This window comes from Hylobates moloch, unplaced genomic scaffold, assembly GCF_009828535.3.
Source record: "Hylobates moloch isolate HMO894 unplaced genomic scaffold, HMol_V3 SCAFFOLD_8, whole genome shotgun sequence".
Lineage (NCBI taxonomy): Eukaryota > Metazoa > Chordata > Mammalia > Primates > Hylobatidae > Hylobates > Hylobates moloch.
The window spans coordinates 63906796-63919294 of record NW_026652283.1 but is presented as its reverse complement, the minus strand read 5'-3'; the positions used below and the strand labels follow the sequence as shown (position 1 = coordinate 63919294).

Genomic DNA, 12499 nt, shown 5'->3' with positions numbered 1-12499 from the left:
GAGTTAATGGGTGCAGGAAATCAACATGGCACATGGATACATATGTAACAAACCTGCACATTGTGCACATGTACCCTAAAACCCTAAAGTATAATAAAAAAAAATTATGGAAAAAAAAAAAAAAAAAAAAAGATTGTGCATGTCACTGAAGTCAGCATTGTGTCTACTCCTTTCTAGCAGTTTCATTTAAAACTCTACTGGACTATTCATGTCCCCAAAACAAATTCTTTTGAGCAGTTGCACTTGTTTAAGATTTACGTGTGTGTGTGTGTGTGTGTGTGTGTGTGTGTGTTTAAAGACAACAAAAACTGAAGAAAACAATGTTTACTTCATGCAGAAACTTTCTGTGGACTTGCAAGGTTAGAATTTTGGGCAGATTTAAAGTTGCAAAGAAACAAAGAAGCAAACTATAGAAAAGGCCCTCGGATAAAGTCTAAAATTCCGTTTTCATCTTCATCTTTTTTTCACATGCAAACTATTATGTTACAATTTAAGTAGACATAGGTCTATTTGAAAACAATTCTAAGAGTATAAGCTACATTTTGAAAGTTCAACATTCTGACACTATACCTAATACCTTCGGAAAAGGCCCTGTGAGTGCTGCACCTCTTTCCTTTAAAATGTTCAAACCACTCCTCTTACCCTCCTCTTGGGGTAACTAACAACAGGCATTTCCCCAAAAGTGGATCCTCTTTTTATCAGGAGATCCGACTTTCCTGTCCCCAATTCAGAAACAGTCTTCTGAGTTCTCAATACACTTTTGGTTATTGCTTTTATGATAGTTGTCTAAATCAATAAATGAGTATTACATATTTTTTCTTTATCTCAACATTTTGATTTTTATGAGGATGGGAATAATTTTTTTCTGTGAAATTAGATGGCTAAAACAGTAACTGCGACTTCAATCTTCTGGGAAAATATAAGCTGATTTCCTTTTTTGATTTATTTTATAAAATTTTGTATTTCCATATGTAAGTTTGACCTAATATAAATATACAATAAAATATATTTATCAATGACTGTCACCCAAGATGGCCCCCTGTGGGTGAATTTCTTGACAAGGAAGTTGCTAACTTCCAGTTTCCAACCATAAAAACAAAGCAGTAGAAAAGATAAGAGGTGTAAGTAAAAAATATATTTAACCTGTATTAACTGAATCAGGTAATTAATGCCTCAATTGAGAGGTTTCATTGTAACAAAAAAGAAAATAAATATGATTCTTTATGTACTTTACTATGAGCATGCACATATTCATGTATAAAATTCAGCTTGCTTAAATGTGATTTTGAAATTCCATTGATTTATTCAACATATTCATAATATTTCCTTTACATGTGTAAGGACCCATTTGATAAGATGGTTTAGTGTATGTTAACAGCAATGTTATTTTTACTCTAAGAAGAGCTCTTATAAAGTGGAACTTCAATTTTTTGAAATCCTTGAAATTCCCTTAAATTTCCTTAAGTACTGTGGTGTCTTCTCTATAATGAAAACTGAAAAATAATGTTATGACTCATTAAATAAATTCAGTAAGTATAAACTTATGTTGAAACTAAACATACAAAATAACTAAAGAAATAACAAACCATCTTATTTTATTTGAGGAGAAAAAAGAAAAAAAAGGTTTGGTCTTTTAAAAGGATTAAAATAGACTCAATTTATGGAGTCTTGGAATCTTCACGGCAGTGCAGATGGACTTCCACTTGCCCTCCCCTGCCCCACCTCTGCACACCTTCTCCTCTTAGTTTATTCACATTTTAAATCTTTCTTCCAAGTTTGGCCTGCAACCACTTGACTGGATAAAGTAGGTCACTTGAAAAGGAAGAAAGCCCAATAAAATGAATTGCAAAGGCAACAAGATTAAACTGATTGTGCTGTTTTCATACATTGTAGCTGAAATTCTGCAAATATGCAGTTGGCTGTGGTTTGGCATTCAACAGCATGTGATCAGTAAGAAGGAGGAAATTTTATTCTCATTAACTGCTGCAGATTTACTGCAGTGAAAAAGGGCTATGTAACCCAAGATGTGACAGTACAGAAAGATCAAAGCCATGGACTGGAAACTAAATAAACCCTCTGGCTACTTCCTGCAAGGAAAATTCACTTTGGCAATGTAAAACAGAGCCCAGTTAAAAACTACTCTCAGTTTTATGAGCTGTCATAGCAGTTCAAGTGGTTTGGACTGGCTGAGTTTATAACATTATATTTCCTTGTTTTTGTCTTAGATACTTCTGTAAGTGGTTTTAAAGACACCCCCCACCCCTTTAAAAAACACAACAACAAAAAACTAATTTCTTTTGGTTGAAACCAAGAAGGTAACCACTAAACTTATTAACGCAGGTAGGTCTTCATTTGCACATTCCTTTCTCATTTAATACAGCTTAATATTTTATTCTTAGATTTATTTGGTAATATAAATTTACTTAATAATTCATCTACAGTCTGTACAATTCCTATTCAGAGTAGGTGCAAATCAGTTTACAAAGCCCATATGGCTCATATCTGAGGAGTTAGCTATTTGTAATAGCACATCTGTAAAGACTATGGGCAATATGGAGATTATGGGAATTAATATTACATTTAAAATTACATTTGAAAACCTGTAGGCCCTAGGTTTTAGCTGTTTCTTAAAAAACAAATATCTTAGAAAAAATATCTAGTTTAATATTTCTAACATAAGAAATCTAACAACTGTTCATAAATAGTTAAATTACATTGTTAAATCAATCAAGACACCAATAGGCTAGATTAAATCTACCTTAAATTAGAAAATATCCCTGAGTTAAGGAGTAAGCTCAATATCATTACATTCATATTTAAAGGAAATAAAAGATGACATGCTCTATTTCTCTCCCTTATTTTTTTTAGAGGGAACAGTGATGCTTATTAACCAATTAGATACAATTTTGTTATTCTCATTATAATATAAAGGAGCAAGCCTTTATGATGGTAATTAGCATTATATTACCTTAAAACTCATTTTTGTTTTTTAAAATATGAGCATTTCTAGGTCAAATATGTCATAAGAGCCGTCATCTTTGCTTAAAGATTTTCTACTTTCTTTCCATTTAAATTTACAACTAATTTCTATCTGTAAAGCCAACAAAAATGCAATTAATACATGTGAAAAGTATATGACCTTTAACACTAATCACTCTTAAATGGTGATGATATAATTAACTTGCCAGACACAACTGGATTAGCTTCCGTGTCATTTTTTCTAGTACAAAGCTATACCATAATTGACATGTTAACATTTTTAAAGGTTCCAGTCATATTTGGGTTACGTTTTAAATTTATAGACTCAATTATGCTGAATTTCTTCTACTAAGTGAAAGTCCTAATGTCACAGGATCCTTGGGGTGTTGCTTTGCCACCCAGAAGCCATTGTGGCTGGCGGCACCTTCTCTCTGAGTATTGTTTGTGCCCGCTGGGCTCGTTCTGCCCACTAGGCCCGGTAGGCTGTGCTCAGCTTGCGCTACCAAACCTGGATCCCACATCTGCCAAGGGTTAGCCAGGTGTGGAGTGGCGAGGGTTGTGTGGGTGAGCAAGTGCAGGGTCTGGTCACCACGCACAGCAGGCATGCTGGCTGACTGGCTGCTATGGCAGGGTGGGCAGCTCCAGGCACTGGTACAGTTGCTGGCTCTGTGTGAGGCTGCAGATGGACCAGATGTACTGCACGCAGCTTGTGCTCTGAGCAACTGCGTCTGGATGAGGGGAACACAGAGGCGCCCAGAAACCTGGAGAAACCGGGAACCACAGAGCCCCACAGAGGGTGTCACATCCCTGGCTCCTAGGTCTGGGCTCTTGGAAGAGCCACAGCTCTTCCCTCCTTCTTGTTTCCCACAACATGGTGAGTGGGGGCAACGTGTTTCAGCCCCGTTTGTGTTACAGCTCTTTGAGCCCTGTTCCTGAGTCCCAAGTTCTTGTTTCCCATCCAGGAAGAATGAGGTAAGTGGACAACTGGAGAGTAAGCAAAGGGGAAGAGGAGCTCCATTGAGTGACGGAACAGCTCTCAGGAGACCCAAAGTAGTAGCTCCTTTCTGCAGGCGGCCTGATGAGTGTCCAGCTCTCAGCAGAGAGGAGATTTTGCAATGGGTAGCTCCTTGCAGCAAGCAGGTAATCCCCACGTCTGTACGAGTCTGGCTGAGCCTGGGGTTTTTATAGGCTCAGAAGGGAGGAAGTGCATGCTGATTGGTCCATGGCTGGCCATGGACAGGGGCAGAAAAAGTACAAGTTCTCACTTTGGGTGGAAGACTCCACCTGGAACCGGCAGCGTGGTCCCCAGGCTCAGGCCATCCCTGGCTAGAAGGTGGGGTTTCACTGGGGATTCACTCCTTTTTGCCCACGAGCCTGCCTGTTGCCATCAACGTGCCATCCAGGGCACCCAGGCAGCCCATACTGAGCCACCTTCAGCACCCCCTGGCCTCCTTCCCTGAGCTTGTAGGTGCCCAAAGCTTCAGAGGGAGCAGAGGCTGTGGGCGGGCGGTGGGGGGGGGGGGTGCTGGTCTGTCAGTATGGCCCCAAGTGCAGGCACACCCAGCCAGGTCATGACAGTGCCTGGGCTTGGCTTCAACTTTGCTGCAAAATTGGAGCAGGCGCCAGCAGCAGGGAGAGGCCAGGGAGCGAAAGCAGGCACTTCTGAACCTGCAGGGGCAGGGGGCCTTCCCCAGGCCCCCAAGAACACAAGGAGGACCTGGTCTCAAGCTGTGGCTGGGCGGCTGCAGCTGCGCCCAGGAGTGTGGGGCTCTTGCCCTGCCAACTTGGCAGGGGGCAGGGCTCCCGCCTCTTCCCAGCCTGACAGTTCTGTGTAGCTCGCAGTGTCAGCTGCGCCTCCCCAACTGCAGCTGGCATCCCTGCAGCAGCTGCTCCAGATGGGCCACTGCCGCCATCACTAATAAAGTTACAATAAATTTGGTTTTATTTGGGAGCATCTTTGGGCTTTCTATACAGCTAATGTGCCTGCCTTCAAAATTTTTGCTGAGATTAGCAGATTTAAATTGAACACTAACTTGAAGAGGGTAGTTCTGTCACAACTTCTCTAGTTTCTAAAGTTTCAAAAGAAAGCGAATCACTTGAAATATTTTTTCAACTCAGGACTATAATTTCTCTAGGATAAAACATCTTCCCAAGTTTCCAGGATTCTAAGCCTTGATTTGTGGCTCATATGTCTATATTTCAGTTAAGTTTACAATTTACTAATGCCGATGTGTGATAATCTAATAAAATCTGCCCTGAAAGGTTATAGGCCCAATTTACTAATAAAACCTAATTCAATTCTCCTTGGGAAATGCAAATCATTAGTGTCCAAGCAGCAGAACTGAATTTCCTTGCCTTTTCAATACTAGAAAGAAGCTGTCTCTCTAAGAAGTCTAAACAAATAAGAGAAATCAGACCACTATATTAACAAGCCCATGAGGATTCATTTATGAGCATTTTTAAAACAATACCATCATGTATGCAAAAATTTAAACTGGTCAATTAGCTGAATAAATGATTTTTAAGAGGCATTTACCCTTCTAGACTGAGAATATCCCACTTATTTCATTCCCATTTTTTATACAACTGGATTTAATCTGTAGAGAATTTAGTGAACTACTTAAGATAATTTAAAGGTAGTGAACTAATTACTTAATGTGTTAATAAACCCTTAGCTGCTTACTTCCAAGCAAATCTGAATCACCAATTTGCAGTAAACCACGTCAAATGTATTAAATCAAACTGGGTAAACAGTATGTCGTGTTGCACAACAAAACCTACATATCTTACTCTGAATTTTAATAACATTTATTTTAAACTTTCTAAAGTACAGTTCACTGATAAGACTAATATATCTGCTTGTCATCTGGAGGCAATAATGATGTAATAGTAAGAGTGTTGGCTCTTACCAAGCTTAATGGCTTCACTATTAGCTACCTGGTTTTAGGCTAGTTCCTTAAAAATCTCTGAACCTTAATTTTCACATTGTGAAAATTGGGACAATATTACTCTTTGCCCTATAACCTCACACACTTTTTAATGATCAAATAAGATACATGAAGATTTAAATGCAAGATAAATGTAAGTTATTAGTCTTCATATACTTAGATTTAGAGTAAAAAGGCTTAAACATTTTATTCTTTGAATCTTTTAGAAGGCTCCTAAGGTATTCCACCTTCTTAACTAAAAAAGTAATTGGGACAGCTGCTATGAAAGTATACAGAAAGAAAAAAGGGATTTCATGTAAAGATCATGTAAGATCAAGACTCTTGTAGTATAAAAATTTTTTATTTGCTTTAATTTTTTTCTCATTAATTAGAACTATATTGTTACATAGCTATTGCACTCTTGTTCTCCTGTTTTTACCATCCCACAAGTTTAAGAGTAAAATGACCACTTCATTATCTTAGGAATAATTTTACTTGTCATATAGTACTATTTCTTATGGTTTTACTCAAAAAATTTTACTGTACACTTCTGCTTCATTAATACTGAAGAAGGTGGAAAGAACTTAAAATTATTACTATTGGTTTTACCTACCTATGTCATTTATTACTTGGCTTGAAATAGATGTTTACATATATTGAAAATAATGTCATTTGGATAACTGAATACAATTATAACAAAAATTTGCACAGATCTGAGTATTTTTAGATCAAATCATATACCATGCCCGAATCACAGCAACTTTTAAAAGTAAACAGGACACTGTATTATTATCCAATCTTACTGTTGCTATGAAGAGGTTCTACTGAGTATGTTTAAATCATGACTTAAAATTCTATTTAAATTGAGAAGCAACCCTTGCAAATATCCCAACCTAGATCCAGCTAAGAACAAGTATTAGGGACCTACGCAAATGTGCATGTCAAGAACAAAGTGTAAATAAAATATATGACAGTGACTTGCATTCAATGATTTTTTGTTTTTTTAATATTATACTATGTTTCATAATAGACTCATCTTAAAATATGTTTACATATTAAGAGTAAGTCAACAAATCTGTTATAATGTTTTAATACATGAAAATCAATATAAATGGATGGAACAAATATTCTTAACCATACTGTCTGCTATCTGTTACTAGAATTACAGATGTGGCAGTGATGTATCCAATTTTATGCTATCAAAACATCATATGTGAATGAAATTTTTATAAAAAACATTTTTAATAAGGAAGAGGAAAATTAAAAGTTCACTGTGGTAAATCCTTTAAAAAGTGAAGAAATTTATGAAAGGTGGATATTTATTGCTAAATGTATCTATTTTGACTTATTTTGACATTCACATATAAAGTTTACTTAGAGTACCAGCGTAATATAAGCTAGTATGTAGACAAAAATCTCATGGCACAAAAATAATGTAAAAATGTTTATTCCACTAAGCTCAATGTATCAATTTTCTTTGACACATAACTTATTTATCAGTCTTTATGTTTATCTCTGATTATTTCATAAGGACAAATTCTTAGAAATAAAGTTATAAAGTTATAGAGTAAAAGGAAGTAAATAATTTAAGGCTCTTGTTCTTTATTACCAAATGCCTTTCATAAAGGTTTTATTAAATCCTACAAGAGGTGTTTAGGAGTACTGTTTTGCTCTGATGTGTGGGTATTAGCATTAGAAATTATTTGGCAATTGATAGGTGAAAATGTTATCTGTCTGCTTTATTTTGTAACCATCATGTCTAGAAAAATGGCTGTCAGTTTTTTTGAAAGGCTTCATGAAGCATGTTTTCTGCTGAGAAAAAGTAATAAATTCAGAAATAATAGACAAACTGATCATCTTTGGTAAAAAAGTAACAACACTAAATAAAGCAGTATTTTAGTCAATGATTATTTTAAAAAGATTTTATAGGTTTTTAGCAATTAGGTTAGTTCTTACAATGCTGAACAAATTGTTGGTGTCAATGTCTATCAAAGAAAATGCTTCTGAGAGGTTCTTTTCACTTTTTTGATCCTTCCATCTAATTGCTATGCTATGGCCACAGTAATGAAGATCATTAGAACTTAAATTATTAGAACAAATAAGTTTGGGTTATTAATTAAAAATTGATAAAGGACTTATCAAAGAAGGAATTTTGCAGGCATATTTACTTTCCTCTCAATATAAAAGAATTTTTTGCTTGGCCAAATTAAGGGCTGTAAAATAGACAACTTAGTTTCTCTTTTGAATAACTGCTTTGAAACAAACTCATAATATATAGTTCTAGTAATATGTAGTTCTGTAAACACTGCACAATGCCTTTTAGACAGAGAATATGTAATTTTGAGGTTGCTTTCTCAAGGGAAAAAACAGTAAACTAAATAGCTGAGTATAATTAAGGCAGCCTTACAGCTAAACAAATAAGTCTAATTTTTTTATATGTAGAATTCTAGAATTAAAAAATCCTACATTTAAAAATTTGGGTAAAAGATTATTTCTTATATTTTAAAGAAATAATTTGTTAGTTCCCCCCAGTATGATTTTTAAAAGTACAACTAACATCCAACTGTGATTTAATATTTGAAAAAAGAGACCAAAATAGAAGGCATATGTATATGTAATATATAATACATATAATGCATAAAAAAGTTAATATTAAAGTACTCTAAGAAAAGAAAAAGAGGCAGGCTATAACACACACATAGAAAATGAAAGTTTAAGAGTCAGATGGCTCAGATAATGCATACATCTAGTTTGTCTTTGACTCCACTGAAATGGTCAGTAAATAACATCACTGTGCCAACCACAAAGAAGAACTCCAGGCTCTCTGAAAAATATTTTTCAAAGCCCCAAGGAAACCTAAGCAGTCTCTGCAATTTTTTTTCCAGTTTATGAAAATTGGATTCCTATAAAAGAAAAATGGACCATTTTTACTGCAACAAAAACTGATTTGTAAAAGCTGGAAGCAGTTTAAAAATACCCTTAACATGCGGTTCTTGTTAGTCTTGAAAAGTAAGAGTTATAATAAAAAATGGTGCAAAAATATGGTGCAGATACATGGTATACATAACTGGAAAAAAAGCTAGTCTTGCTCCTATTATTTTTAATTAGCTTCAAAAGCAAGTTCCACACTTTCTAACACCAGTTCAGATTTTGGGAGGGGAAGATTTACATTTGACGCTCTGGGATTGGCAACTCCATAGCTAATGCCTTAGAGCCCTAATGCATTTTGCATTAGCTCTAAATGTTGGGAAATCCTGGCGCCAAGAGGTTCAAACTGTAGTGACACATGTCTAAAACCCAGGATTCACTGTCCAACTGCCAATATCTATTCTATCAAACATCCAGTCTTCTTATAGAATGGGATAGATGAGTTTAACAGTTTTCACTGTTTCCAATTAAACTGCCTTGCTATCTTACAAAAATGCAGGTATTCAGATTAAGAAGGACCCCCTGACTTGGATTTTAAGAAAAATAACAATTTCAACTATTTAAATTCTTCTCTAAATCTGGCTTAGTTTCTCAGATTTTAATACATTCATCCTATTACTGAACCTTGTCATTTTATGAAGAAATAAAGAATTTTTCATTAAACAATTAAAAAAATGCTTGTCATACAAATTGGCAATTTGTTATTTATTACATGAATCCACTCAAACTGAAATATTAAGAAAACAGAGAATGAAAAGCCATGAGAACTGGCTGAAGAGTACGCCACTTGGCACTGTCATACTGTTTCATGTTTTATCCCACATATTGTTATACTTAAATCATTAAAAACAATGGTAATGATAAAAGTTCACCTTTTATACATTAATCAAGTATTACTCTCTCTCCAGATAACTTGACAGTGCTTATTTATCAAAGACATATGAAGAAGAAGCAGGAAAAGAATTTATAAATCATCTGGACCATTTCCCTGATTTAAAGGAAAAACACCCAACAACTCCAAATAGATAATTTCATCTTTTTAAGATATTTAGAGAATCAGCTTTTTCAATATGTAAAGATCAATTTAGCTATTATTCTTTCACAGTTAACACAAATTCTTCATGTTGTCCATTAAGTCTGCTTATTCTCATCTTTACAGTAGAGATGAAGAACAGGAGTTCAACAACTTCTCTTTAATTAACTTGCATTTCTTGAAAAAGATTCCTACTTTGCTTAAAATCGGTTAAAATTAAAAATTTCAAAAATATTTTTGAATGACTATTATTCAGTTTAATGAGATTTAAATTCACCTATAGGATATCAGGAGCTGAAATGTAGCCATAGTTTAAAATTTCACATTATGCAGCAAAATTATCATATTGAAATATGTGAATAATTATGTAACGATTTAAAATACTTAAATCTTTCAATTGAAAAATATGCCACACTTTCAGATCCATGGATACTGTTAAAAAAGAGCTTAGAGGCCCTATTAAAAGGAGACTCTTAACCAACCACAAATGATTGAATAAAAGCAAAAAAGCAAATGATTCCAGAGTAAGTCAGTAAAACAAAGTGTGAAAAAGAAGACTATGAATCTTTGGCTATATTGTGTAATCCGTCTGTGGCTCTGCTGATACAGTTTAGGGTCCCTTTTCGTTTGTCCTATTACCTACCACAAAATTTGAGGAAATTCATTGTGAATTATTTCTTCTAAACATGAAAAAAGTGATATAGTTAAATGTGATTGAAGGCCTTAAAAATTACAAAAGAGATGAAAGTCTTAACTTTCTCAGGGAACGTTCTTTCTAAAGGGCAAACAATTCTCAAATGAAAATAATTATAAAATTGTATCATTCTTTTGATTTGAAAAATAGTTTATAGTAAGTTTTATTAACTAATCTTTTAAGTCAGTATTACTGGGATATGTCTTTTGTGAAGTAAAAGAAGCTACTTAAATATTTTTACTTTTGAAAAGAAAGTAAAGGTACAAAGGTAAAAGGATTTTCCCAAAGTCATGTAAAAAAATCTTATTAACAGAATGGAGGAATAAAATCCTGAAATCTTTGGACCCAGTACATAACTTGTGGAATACATTTATCTCTCTCAAAACTTTTATTATTTTATAAAGTAATCATTTTTGAATACTAGAAATTAGAGATTTTGCTGAATTGAACAAAAAAGGATTGTTTTCTATATTTTAGTGAAAATCTTTAGTCTTTTAAAAGTTACATAATTAAATAAAAAGCAAGTCTTTCTCAAATAAGTAATTCATGATTTATAGCAGTTGGTTTTTTTTAGATTCACAGTATCTGCAGGAGATACAAAAATAATGTTTTGCTAAAAGTAATTGTAGAATAATTAATCTTATAAATGCTATAAGCAAAATTTTTCAATATAAATATTAAGATCACATATCTAAATCATTTCCTCCTTTCCCAATTATGTTTCAGAAAACAACATTTGTATGGTGAATTGTCATCTGATAGAGTACAGTATTTATAATGATTAAACAGAGCCTCTATTTAAATAATTATAGCTAATAAAGCCAGAAGCATCAGAAGTAATCAAAAGCCATATGCTTTCTAGTATTTAACCATGTTTAGCTTTTATTTCCTAAAGCAAGGTGTTTCTTACTATGACGATCTAGTACACAGACGAAACAATTTTTAAAGGGCTACTATTTATTTAAGGTACACTACAGAACACTGAACTACACATAAGGTTATTACATTTCATGTAATACTCCTATGATTTTCCACCATGCTTTTAAACTTTGGGTCATGACCATCAGCAAGTTGTGAAATCAATTTAGTGAGTTGCAATTTGCATTTAAAACAGGAAATGGAATATAATAAAATATAATTGTGTATTACAGGTAGAGTACCATTTTAAGAAATTTTTGTTTTACACGTATATATAGGTAGATAAATACATGTAAACAATTTACATATATATGTATAGGTAGATACATGTATATAAACAAATATGTATATATGAATTAAGTTCAAATATGAAAGGTATTTCTTTTAATGTGGGTTGTGATCAAAAAAGCTGAAAAATCACTACAGTACGTTTTGTGTCCTCCAAATGAGGCAGCATGTTATACTGGAAAGAACATAAACTTTGGTGATATACACACCTGAGTTCAAATTTTTGTTCCATCATCCTACTTGTGTGAATTGGTTAGTTAACCTTGAATTTTTAGAGCTGTGATTTCTTCATCAGTAAAACATATAATAATACTTGTTTTAAAATGTTGCTGTGCAAGTTAAAATAAATAAGATGAATATTTGTAAAACAGATTATATACAATGGATAATTGATAATGGTTGAAATTATTATAATTAGTATTAGATTAAAACAGCATTACAAGTGATCACTAAGAGTTATCGCACATTGGTCACAATTGTATTGTTCATTTAAAAAATACATGAACATATCTTACACATAGAAAATAGCTTATCCTAATGAAAAGTAGAACTTAAGAAGAAAAAAATTAATAATTTAATGAAAAAATTAATAGGCTTAAGGGAAAATAACACCGTATCTGTTCACTGGACTAGCTTAATGTGAAATGTCAACAGTCAGCCTTAATTAAAATATTACACCTCTAGGAATGATATGAAGAGGAAAATATTGTTTATACTTTCTGGTGAGATTTT

General features: G+C 33.7%; 1 protein-coding gene across 3 annotated transcripts in view; it reads right to left on the bottom strand.

Annotated features, from left to right (window-relative positions):
• The window catches only part of KIFAP3 (kinesin associated protein 3), a 182393-nt gene that overhangs the window by 29104 nt on the left and 140790 nt on the right, over positions 1–12499 (bottom strand). The gene's annotated exons all lie outside the window — the stretch shown is intronic.